The sequence below is a fragment of the Schistocerca serialis genome, chromosome 12 (genome assembly GCF_023864345.2).
Source record: "Schistocerca serialis cubense isolate TAMUIC-IGC-003099 chromosome 12, iqSchSeri2.2, whole genome shotgun sequence".
In the NCBI taxonomy this organism is placed as follows: Eukaryota; Metazoa; Arthropoda; class Insecta; order Orthoptera; family Acrididae; genus Schistocerca; species Schistocerca serialis.
Window position 1 is genome coordinate 111,499,524 of NC_064649.1, and position 12,185 is coordinate 111,511,708.

The window sequence follows — 12,185 nt, forward strand, 5'->3', positions numbered from 1 at the left end:
TAGTTTATTTTTACCGTTGGATATAGGTTTAGTTTTTTTTCAAAAGAAACCCAAACCACGTTCTGAAGGAGTGTTTTGTTTCTCCACTAGACAGTGCGGTAAGTTGCTCCAAAAAGGAAAAAAATATTGTAAAACAACACACACACACACACACACACACACACACACACACACACACACACACACACACACACACACACACATGATGATGGAGGTTTAAATCTTTGAAACGCATTGTGGAGATAAATAAACAGTGACTGGTATCAGTAAACTTGTTTCAGCTAATGTCAATAACAGCCACGGTAAAGCCTAACTTAAAATGATCAAAAGAAAATTGCCGGTGAAGAGAGGATATACGATGGTAAACGTTGACGAAAATGTGAATTTCTCTACGGAATTTCTAAACTCTTTGCAAGTACCAGTAATGGCATTGCACTGCCTTCCAGTTTAAAGTCAGAAATCTCGAGTCACAAGAGGTATGTAGTAGAACAACAATGATCGTCAAACAGCTGTCGAATAACCTCAACGAAGCCGAACTTATGACGGGAAAGAACAAAGGACACACACTATTTATCTCCAGGTTACCACTGATTTCTATTGAACTGCCATTCCATTTTAAAAGACTGAAGTTTCCAATTAAATTACCCTGCAGTTTTACAATTAACAAAGCGCAACGACAAACTTTAAAACATGGTGGAATCAACCTCAAAGACTACTGTTTTCTCTCATCGTTAACTATACGTAGATTTCTCTTGAGTAGGAAATTCGCAAAATTTATGTATATATACCCGAATAACAAAATAAAAATTATTGTTTATAAACAACTATTACAAATAGTTAAAATATGTTTCCAACAATAAATTTTAATTCTTGTACTTAAAAAGTATTGTAAGTAATTAGTGTATTTTTTCAATAAATTTTTTTACCTCTTATGCTTAAATGTTTATCATTTTATTCCAGCTACCACATGATCTCATATCAACTCCCTGAGCGAAAGCGGGTATCCCAGCTAGTGCTAAAACAAGGGAATAAAAGGTCACACAGAAAAAATTACTTGTTCGTTTTTCTCGCGCGCTGTTAGAGACTTAAACTGTAGAGAAATGGTTTCGAAGTGGTTCAGCGAAACCTCTGCCAGTGACTAAAGTATTAATTGCAGAGCAGTCATGTAGATGTACATGAAAATGCAGATCTCTCTTTATAAGGTCACTTTCCAGCTTAATCCCAAAGACATTACAGAATTTTTCAATCTGTACACGCGGATCCTCCAATCACTATGGCGGTAGGAAGCGTGACTCCCCTGCGTTTCTTGGCCTTTTGATCAGGAGGAAGAACGTTTGTACGTTCGGACATGAAGTTTAAGGGGAACCAACTCACACTGATTTCTGCCTTTTGGCTGTTAGCTGCTGAGAACTCTTCCAGGTTGTATGGCCGTGGTCCAAGGAACTTTTCTATCCCTGACGTTTCGTCTAAGGCTGAGTTGGACATCTTGGGAGGTACTTCTGCTTGTACTGAGTCTTGCCGACTGACGAGTCAGACGTCGAAGAACGGTCTAAATACTGTGGAAAGTGGGCGTGGTCTTTATTTCACGCGATAGCGGAGATAGACATCGTCAAAGATAAAATATAACTATCGATCATAATACGTCAAAATAAAAACTTCTCATCCATTCTGTAGCGTCACTGTCTATATATCGCTGAGTGTCATGGCTTCTTCTTTTCTGTTAAAATTATCCCCAAGTTTATATGCCGGGTGATCAAAAGTCAGTATAAATTTGAAAACTTAATAAATCACGGAATAATGTAGATAGAGAGGTAAAAATTGACACACATGCTTGGAATGACATGGGGTTTTATTAGACCAAAAAAAAGTATTGCTAGACACGTGAAAGATCTCTTGCGCGCGTCGTTTGGTGATGATCGTGTGCTCAGCCGCCACTTTCGTCATGCTTGGCCTCCCAGGTCCCCAGACCTCAGTCCATGTGATTATTGGCTTTGGGGTTACCTGAAGTCGCAAGTGTATCATGATCGACCGACATCTCTACGGATGCTGAAAGACAACATCCGACGCCAATGCTTCATCATAACTCCGAACATGCTTTACAGTGCTGTTCACAACATTATTCCTCGACTACAGCTACTGTTGAGGAATGATGGTGGACATATTGAGCATTTCCTATAAAGAACGTCATCTTTGCTTTGTCTTACTTTGTTATGCTACTTATTGCTATTCTGATCAGATGAAGCGCCATCTGTCGGACATTTTCTGAACTTTTGTATTTTTTGGGTTCTAATAAAACTCCATGTCATTCGAAGCACGTGTGTCAATTTACACCTCTCTATCTACATTATTCCGTGATTCATCTAGTTTTCAAACTCATAATGACTTTTTGATCACCCGGTATTTCGGTGGCTTCTCTATACAGACGTGGATAACGTAGAAGCAGGGATACGAACCCTCACCAGAGAAACTGCAACTGCAATTCGAATCGAAACCAGCAGGGTCTTGTACCGCAGTGAACCTTTGGAAACTAACCTAAGGAAACGTCGGGGATAGAAGAGTTCCATGGACTACGGCCATACAACTCGGAAGAATTCTCAGCAGCTGAAACGTCCGGTCGTGAAAGCCTTCATTTTACGGTTCTGGCTATTTGTTGACAGCATCTGACTAAGCACACAGGAACATTTCGTACCTTCCATCCTAGGGCCCACGTCATCCCACACTCTGCGAATTTGTCAGCAGAGCCAGACCGCACTGAAGTTACCCTTCCCCACAATGGTTATCGTGATAGACAGACCATACGTGCATTGCGCTATCGACCAACTATCAGTCTAGTGAGGTGATGAAAATAATGAGGTGGTACTAAAGTGTACTACCTTTTACCCTTAGGCAAGTATCATTTCCAACAGGGTTGGCCGTAATCTGCGGAAGCGGTGGGAAAAGTGATTTTCGATCAACATCTAAGATTAGGGCACTTTAAGGGTCTGTAAATAAAGATAACGATTTGCGTAAAGCGGGTCTCTACCGTAGATCTTGCATTTGTATATCGGTAATCTCGTCACAACTATAGAGGACAGTTGTATACAGCATAAGTGTCATGAAAACATGCGTTTTTTTTTTCTTTCATTTTTTTTATGCGGCCCACCACGAATTCCTCTGCTGTACCAGGCTCTTCATCTCAGGGCAGCACTTGCAACCTACGTTCTCAATTTTTTGCTGCTCCGTTCATTATTACATCATTGGTTATTTTGCCGCCTATGCAGAAGAATTCCTTAACTTCATCTACTTCGTGACCATCAATCCTGATGTTGAGTTCCTCACTGTTCTCATTTCTGCTGCTTCTCGTTACTTCCGCCTTTCTTTGATTTACTCTCAATCCATAATCTGTACTCATTAGACTACCCATTCCCTTCAGCTCTAACAAGAAGCACACCGTCTTCAGGCCACGAGTGGCCTACCGGGACCATCCGACCGCCGTGTCATCCTCAGAGGAGGATGCGGATAGGAGGTGCGTGGGGTCAGCACACCGCTCTCCCGGTCGTCATGATGGTTTTCTTTGACCGGAGCCGCTAATATTCGGTCGAGTAGCTCCTCAGTTGGCATCACGAGGCTGAGTGCACCCCGAAAAATGGCAACAGCGCATGGCGACCTGGATGGTCACCCATCCAAGTGCCGGCCACGCCCGACAGCGCTTAACTTCTGTGATCTCACGGGAACCGGTGTAGCCACTGTGGCAAGGCCGTTGCCCCATTTCGTTCAGCAGATCATTTAATTGTTCTTCCCTTGCATTCAGGATAGCAATGTCCTCAACGAATCGTACCACTGATATCCTTTCACTTTGAATTTTAATTCCATTTCTAAACCCTTCTTTTTTTTCCCATCGTTGTTTCTTCGATGTGCTGATTGAACAGTAGGGATGAAAGAGTACATTCCTGTCTTACACCCTTTTCAATCGGAGCATTTCGTTCTTGGTCGTCCACTCTTACTATTCCCTCTTGGCTCTTTTACATGTGGTATATTACCTGTCTCTTCCTACAGCTTACCGCTATTTTTCTCAGTATTTCCAACATCCTGCACCATTTTACATTGTCGAACTTTTTCTCCAGGTCGAGAAATCCCAGCAGCGTCTCTTAATTTTCCTTTAGTCTTGCTTCAATTGCGGGCAACGGCCTTGACGTAGTGGATACACCGGTTCACGTGAAATCACCGAAGTTAAGCCCTGTTGGGCTCGGACGGCACTTAGATGGGTGACCATCCAGGCCGCCATGCGCTATTGCCATTTTAGGGGTGCGCTCAGCCTCGTGACGCCAATTGAGGAGCTACTCGACCGAATAGTGGCGGCTCCGGTCCAATAAAACCATCATAACGACCGGGAGAGCGGTGTGCTGACCCCACGCCCCGCCTATCCCCATCCTCTGTGAGGATGACACGGCGGTCGGATGGTTCGGATGGGCTACATGTGGCCTGCAGACGTAGTGCTTGCTTCCATTATCAACCGCAATGTCAGAAATGCCTCTCTGTTGCCTTTAATTTTCCTAAAGCCAAATTGATAGTCATCTTAAACGTACTCAGTTCCCTTGTCCATTCTTACGCACGTTGTTGTCGTCAGTAACTTGGATGCATGAGCTGTTAAGCTGATTGTGCAATAATTCTCCACTTGCCAGCTCATGCAGTCTGCGAGTTTGTGTGGACGATATTTTTCCAGAAGTCAGATGGTATGTCGCCAGGCTCATATATTCCTCACAGCAACGTGGTATCACTTCCCCTATGATTTTAAAAATTTTTATGGAATGTTAAGAGGGTGAGTCAAATGAAAACCTTAAATTTGTAATAACGAATAGAAATTTCGCGCCGTTATCTTGTAAGTTGGTAAGCGTACTACAAACAGCGTGCAGAATGGCCTGTAGGTGGCAGCATAGCTCAGATGCACACATACCGTCGCAGTATCAGTGTAAAGATGGCCGCCTCACTTGTGACTTGCACCACGGAAGAATAGCGTTCTCTTATTCGGTTTTTGCGTAGTCAAGGTGTCAAACCTGTTGAAATTCATCGACGAATGAAGGTTCAGTACGGTGATGCATGTTTGTCACAGCAGCAAGTCTACGAATGGAGTAGGAAGTTCGCAAATGGTGTGACTTCAGTGGAAGATGCTCCTCGTCCAGGTCAGGCACAACGAGTTGTGATTCCACAGAACATTGCAGCAGTTGAAGCCATAGTGAAGCAAAACCGACGAGTGACACTGAATGACATTGCAGCATGTTTACAGATTAGTCATGGGTCAGCACACCACATTGTGCGTGAAGTGCTAGAGTTTGATAAAGTGTCTGCAAGGTGGGTGCCACGGCAACTGACTCCTGAAATGAGAGAACGACGTGTTGATGCTTGTGAAGAACTTCTTCGGTGCTTTGAACGAGAAGGTGATGGCTTCCTTCCAATAATTTTTACTGGGGCGAGACCTGGGTTCACTTTCACCAACCGGAAGCGAAGAGAGCGAGCAAGGAATGGCGCCATTCCTCATCACCAAAAGCAAAGAAGTTTCGAACAAAACCATCAGCAGGGAAGGTTATGCTGACTCTCTTTTGGGACGAAAAAGGCGTCATTTTGGAGCATTACATGCCTAGAGGGACCACTGTCACCAGTACATCACACACAGATCTCCTAAAAAATCATCTGCGGCCTGCAATCAAATCCTGCCAGCAGGTGTCCTTTTGCAACATGACACTACAAGGCCCCCACACTGCCCGTACAACAGTTGAAACAATCACAGACCTGAATTTTCAGTGTCTTCCTCATCCACCATTCTCACCAGATCTTGCCCCAAATGATTTCCATATGTTTGGACCACTCAAAGACGTAATGAGAGGAAAGAAGTTCCGTTCTGATAACGAGGTACGCCACGCGGTGCATGAGTGATTGCGCGGACTACGAAAAGAATTTTATTCTGAAGGAATTTATGCACTTTGCAAGCGCTGGAGCACTTCCATCGAGCGTGGGGGAGATTATGTTGAAAAATGATACAGCTTTGTACAACTTCTGCACAGTAAATAATATTTAAAGAAATTTTTAAGGTTTTCATTTGACCCACCCTCGTATCTATTCCTTCTGCCTTATTTGATTTTAATTCCTCAAAAGCTTACTTAAATTCTAGTTCTGATACTGGATCCCCTGTCTCTCCTAGATCGCCTCCTGTTTCTTCTTCTATCAAATCTTCTTACTCGTAGAAGCATTCAATCTCTTTCCACTTACCTGCTATCTCCTCTGCATTCAACATGGGAATTCCCATTGGATTCTTAATTTGGTGCCCTTTCTATTGGTTTCACACGCTTGCAACTCTCGAACCACTTGACAAGACGCAATGCAAACGCCAATAACAGAATTACTAACACCCTCCCTCCTAACCCTCATATGCAATGACAGCACTCATCCACAGTATATAAGTAATCAAACTAGCGTTCATTCAGCAGTTAGCAATACACACTGAGGAAGGCGTCTTGAAATAGTCGCCGAAACGGAATTTTATAGTTGACAATGCGGTCACATACGCAAAAGAATTTCATTTACTCTAACTTCAGTTAACTTACGCTGACACATACACCCATGCCCGAGGGTGGACTCGAACCTCCAACGGGGCAGAGCGGCGCGAACCGTGGCAAGGTGTCTAAGACCGCGCTGGTACCCGGCCCGGCATACCACGGTGTATCTGTATGGTCGTTTGCATACGGGATTACAGCCCTGCGTTGCCACCAGAGGAGGAAACGCTGTATATGGTTCAAATGGCTCTGAGCACTATGGGACTTCGAGTCACAATCGGGAGGACGACGGTTCAATCCCGCGTCCGGCCATCCTGATTTAGGTTTTCCGTGATTTCCCTAAATCACTCCAGGCGGGATGGTTCCTCTGAAAGAGCACGGCCGACTTCCTTCCCCATCCTTCCCTAATCCGATGAGACCGATGACCACGCTGTCTGGTCTCCTTCCCGAAACAACCAACCAACCACTATGGGACTTAACATCTGAGGTCATCAGTCCCCTAGAACTTAGAACTACTTAAAGCTAACTAACCCAAGAACATAACACACACATGCATGTCCGAGGCAGGGATTCGAACCTGCGACCGGAGCAGCAATGCTGTTGCGGACTGAAGCGCCTAGAACCGCTCGGCCACACGGGCCGCAAACGTTATATATCAATGCGACCGTTTGAGCACTCTTTACTGTGCCATGTGTGTTTCATTTGATCTGAATTTGTCCTCATTTACTCCAATAACGATGAACGACCTGTCACTTCACTTGTCAGTAAAATGAAATTAGAATCATGTTAATACCTTCAGCTGCTGACGGGCGTTGATATATATTAACGGCGTCAGGTGAAAATGTGTGCCCCGGCCGGGACTCGAACCCGGGATTTCCTGATTACATGGCAGACGCTCTATCCATCTTTTTTTTGCGTCTTGATCGTTTTCAGTCGTTGTGTTGGGTTGTTGCGGATGTCACATGACAACCGGTCAAGTTCATTTGGTGATCGTTCCAATCAGTTTTTTATTACAGAGACCAACCAGCTCTCCGACCGAACACGCTGAGCTACCGTGCCGGTATTTGCGCCACCAAGGGCATAGAGGATAGTGCGACTGCAGGGACTATCTCGGCCACGCCTCCCGCGAGATCCAAATTCTCACCTTGTACGTCCACATGTAGCGTCTACGTTCGGGCGTATGTTAACTCTTTAAAGCCTGTATAAGAAAGGATTTTAGTAAATATGTCGACCGCGTGTACCTGAATGGAGGCAAAATCAGACTTACACCCACTCAGTAACAACAATGATACGTCAAGCAAGTCTAAAGTGCAACTACACGTTAGGACGGGCAAGAAACATACACAGCAGATGCTACCAATTGTTAATAATACGGTCGCCAGCCTAATTAGGCATTAAGTGAGTTTTTTCCTTGTACAAGTGGATGTACGTACAAGCATAACAACACGTAGTAATACTGCATTATATGGTAAATTTTAGAACCAGAAAAATCTACTGAACTAATATTTTCCCTTTCTGTACTAATTTGGACAAGCTATAAATACACAACATTACACTATAATGATTACTACAAACTGCGTTTTGTCTATTGATCTGACTGAAATCGGGCATAGGTTACCCTAGAAATAGCACTTTTGAAACGCACATACAATGTCAATTTTAAGAAGGGTAAAACACTGATAAATTTAGGTTTTATATTGACTTTAACTTTGCTGGTCAAATCAGTTCAGTACACTTCAGAATTTAAATGAATAGAAAAGAAAAGGGGGGGTGGGGACCCTGAAACTGTAATTGTTACTGTATTGAAATTCTTTGACTATTGAACTCATTAAGCACTCTAGGTTTCCAATATATGAATTACTACTCTTTTTGTCTTATTTCTTGCTTATTTAACTACCATTATTTTTGTCTCAAATTAATTATACTTCATTACTAAACCAATTTCAACATTATCTTCCAACTTTGTCAGACCTATGTTCTTTACTTGTATATTCATTAACAATAAAGTTCCTTAAACATCATTCTAGCATATATAGGTCTGCAGGTAATTCTTATTAACATAAACTTTAAATCTTCATTTCGAGACACTCGGATTGCACAACATGTGGAAAGGACCCTGTCTAGGTTAGTGATGAGGATAATTAAATGATATGACAATTCTGGTAAAATTTAAGTTGTTATTGAACAGTCAGGAACAAAAGTAACAGTGGTCCACACGAATACAGTACTAAATGTTTCAACCTGTTCGTGTCGATGCGGCGGTTGGCGGGCGGCGAGATGGCGAGGCGCAAAGCATACATACAATCACAGCTATGGCTCTTAATGTATCGGCACTTTGCTTCTTCTTAGCGTCGCGATCCTTTTCCATTTAGTGCCTATGGAATATTTCCATGCTGTATAGTCGTCGGAAACGGCACATCCGAGGCTCAATGAAACTACGTCTTCCAGGAGAGCCTCCTCGATCCAGAGCGTGTTTCTCAGACCGATGCCCAACTCCGACTACTTCTGCTGAGCCCGTTATGCCGTGCAGCGCCCGTGTGTATTTTCCCGCGCCCGCCTGCCTCCACCTTTTACCGCTCCCCTACAGATAGGGTATTCACCAAAGGTTTTGCATTCCACATATCCTAATACATTGCCTATGTATGGACCAGGCGCACAATTACAATTTTAAACACATTACAATAGATTCAACATGGGTTACACTTCAATTCTGTTATAGCATTGCTTGAAATTTGACATAAATATTAATATTCACATCGAAAGTTGCTTACAGTTTCTTTAACATAATGACACGAAAAGAAAAAGAAATGAAATCAAAACATTGCTTACACTAATTTATCGAAAATCAGAAGAAAAAATTATTATATGTACAGTTGTTGTTACATACACACTACATTCGTAGTATGCCACCCCAATACACTCATTATACGTGGAAGACATTCTTACCAAGTCCCGTAAGAGTTCGGGGAATATGTATGCATCTGCAGACAAATGGTCCCTTCCTTGAGGGCGTTGCATCTTTTTCCGGCAGTGCAGTCCTGTAAGAGTTGGGGGAATATGTGTGCACCCGCACACATATGGTCCCGTCCTTGAGGGCGTTGCATCTTTTTCCGGCAGTGCAGCTTGAACACCTATCTGTCTACGTATCCCGAATATTCTTGAGAGGTGCATGTTTGAGGTGAAAGCTAACAGTGTCAAGAACATAGTAAATACGTTTCTGTGTCGTAATATGACACTTTGGAAAGAACAGGTGCTGGATTGATCTACGAAACATTGCTTAGCTGTGACCTGAAAAAGGGCTTGTATGTAGATGTTTCTGGTGTGAAAGGATCAGCTGTCATCTCTTGAAGCCCAGAGTACCCCCGATTGCTTTTCTCAATCGCAACCTTCGGGGAAGCTCCAGAGTACCTAGGAACAAAATTTGATAGATCTCTAATGTTAAAAAAAACGCTGCATGAATTTCAAATCACAGGTCTCTATCAGGAACAGTCTACTTAGAAAAGTCCGCCCCCAGTACCTGAGTAGAGATGGGTAAAACTGTTCTTTTCAGAGATTGGATCAGAATTGTTCACTCCCTGAAATGAATTAGCTCTTTTTCATGACTCACCACTCATTTACAATAGAAAATAAATGGAAGGCACATTGCCCTTTAAACTTGGTTTATTCAAGTAATATACCTGTATTTTGATCTTATTTTATCCTATTTTGAAGTAACACAGATAATGAGTAAGAATTTTGTATTGTTTATTAAAATTTCCACGATATGACAAAGTTTTTGATTATTGGTTTATTTTGCACTATCGTGGTTTTTTGGGTGATCGGAAAATGTTGTAACTTGAGATTTACATTAACAATATATTTGGCTATAATGTATTAAAATTTCATTAACCTCATACAAATACATCGCAAGCCATATATTTTTAAAGTGAACGTTTCCTTCCGAAGACGCCTGAAATCGCAAAATCCGTACCAGAATAAGAAAAAAAATATATAAATTTGACTGTAAAACGAAAGTGCTGCATATAGAATAAAACAAGGAAAATATTGGTGTATCACATTTTGTGATACGTTTATCAGTTCGCTCGTAATTAAAGCGAAAATTCGAGTGTCCATAATAAAAATCCTATAGTAAGAGGAGTCTTCAGGAACCTAATCTAATCAGTTTAAACAAATAAAAATAAAATAAAAACAATTGATGTATACATAACATATAACGTAATATACATAGCGGTATTACTACGAAGAACAATATCCAGTAGGGACGAACTCCGATGCAGAGGCGCTGAGTCGAGCAGGTCGAGCCGCGAGCTGTATTACTGCGTGAGCAGAGACCGCAGAGAGCAGAGTGACACCTGAGTCGCTTTGCTCAACGCTCTGGCTAGAGTCGAGACGGTGGGGTGAGCGTTGAGCGGGCGAGTTCCAAGAGTGGGGGGAGCGGTGAACTCACCCGCTCCGAGACAAATCGTCCGTTCCCTTGCGAGCAGGTTGTTGCAAGTAGTTCCTATGTTATCCACTAGGTGGTTCTCTGCCCTGTTGCTCGCATCAACTGCCCAGAGGGCAGGACGTGCGACTGAAATGATCGCCGACAGAGTGTGATGCTAAGTTAAGCTGCGCCAGACACTGCACGCGGCAGACGACGCACAGAGACGGCACGGCATATGTGAAACACAAAATCCAATGGGGCACTGCACAATGCAGGCAGCCAAGGTAGAAGCAGGGCAGAGGCCGGCGCTGGCTGTGTTGTGTGGCGTGCACTGTGCTCTGAGCAGCAGAGGCGCTGCTGATATGCTCCGTCTCTCTCTCTCTCTCTCTCTCTCTCTCTCTCTCTCTCTCTCTCTCTGCCGTGGGAAACGTTTGGAGCTACCGTTCCTTTTTTCTGAATCACTGATTGTTCACTCCTTTGAAAGATTCAACTCTATGAATTAGTTCAAGAGCGGATCCCCCATCTCTATACCTGAGTGGTCAGCGTGACAGAATGTCAACGCTAAGGACCAGTGTTCGATTCCCGGATGGGTCGGAGATTTTCTCCGCTCAGGGACTGGGTGTTCTAATCATCATCATTTCATCCCCATCGACGCCCAAGTCGCCGAAGAGGCGTCAGATCGGAAGACTTGCACCCGGCGAACGGTCTACCCGATGCGAGGCCTTAGTCACGCATCATTTACATTTTTACTGAGAAAACTGGCCGGATCACATTGGGGCAGTCGAGCTGAAACCATCCGAACGCCTGCAATGTTGTTACCCTACTCCGATGGAGAGTAGGCCTGTCCCGTTTGGTACAAGTCACCACATGCCAAATAGTGGATACTGCCATAGCCAACACATGTAGAATTATAACAGGCTGCTTGAAGTCAACTCCAGTCGAACGTCTCTACCACGTTGCAGATATCGCACCACCTACTGTTCGAAGACAGGTAACGGCAAAAAGGGAAATAACGAAACAGCAGCAGGAAAAAAACGCATCCCATGCATGGGCAACAACCATTCCAAATGGTTCAAATGGCTCTGAGCACTATGGGACTTAACTGCTGTGGTCATCAGTCCCCTAGAACTTAGAACTACTTAAACCTAACTAACCTAACACATCCATGCCCGTGGCAGGATTCGAACCTGGGACCGTAGAAGTCGCGCGGCTCCAGACTGAAGTGACTAGAACCG

The 12,185-nt window shown here is 43.5% G+C and overlaps 1 pseudogene; it reads right to left on the reverse strand.

The window, feature by feature from the left end:
• Positions 1 to 3,626: 3,626 nt before the first annotated feature.
• LOC126428632 (5S ribosomal RNA) lies at positions 3,627 to 3,744 on the reverse strand (annotated as a pseudogene).
• Positions 3,745 to 12,185: the final 8,441 nt, after the last annotated feature.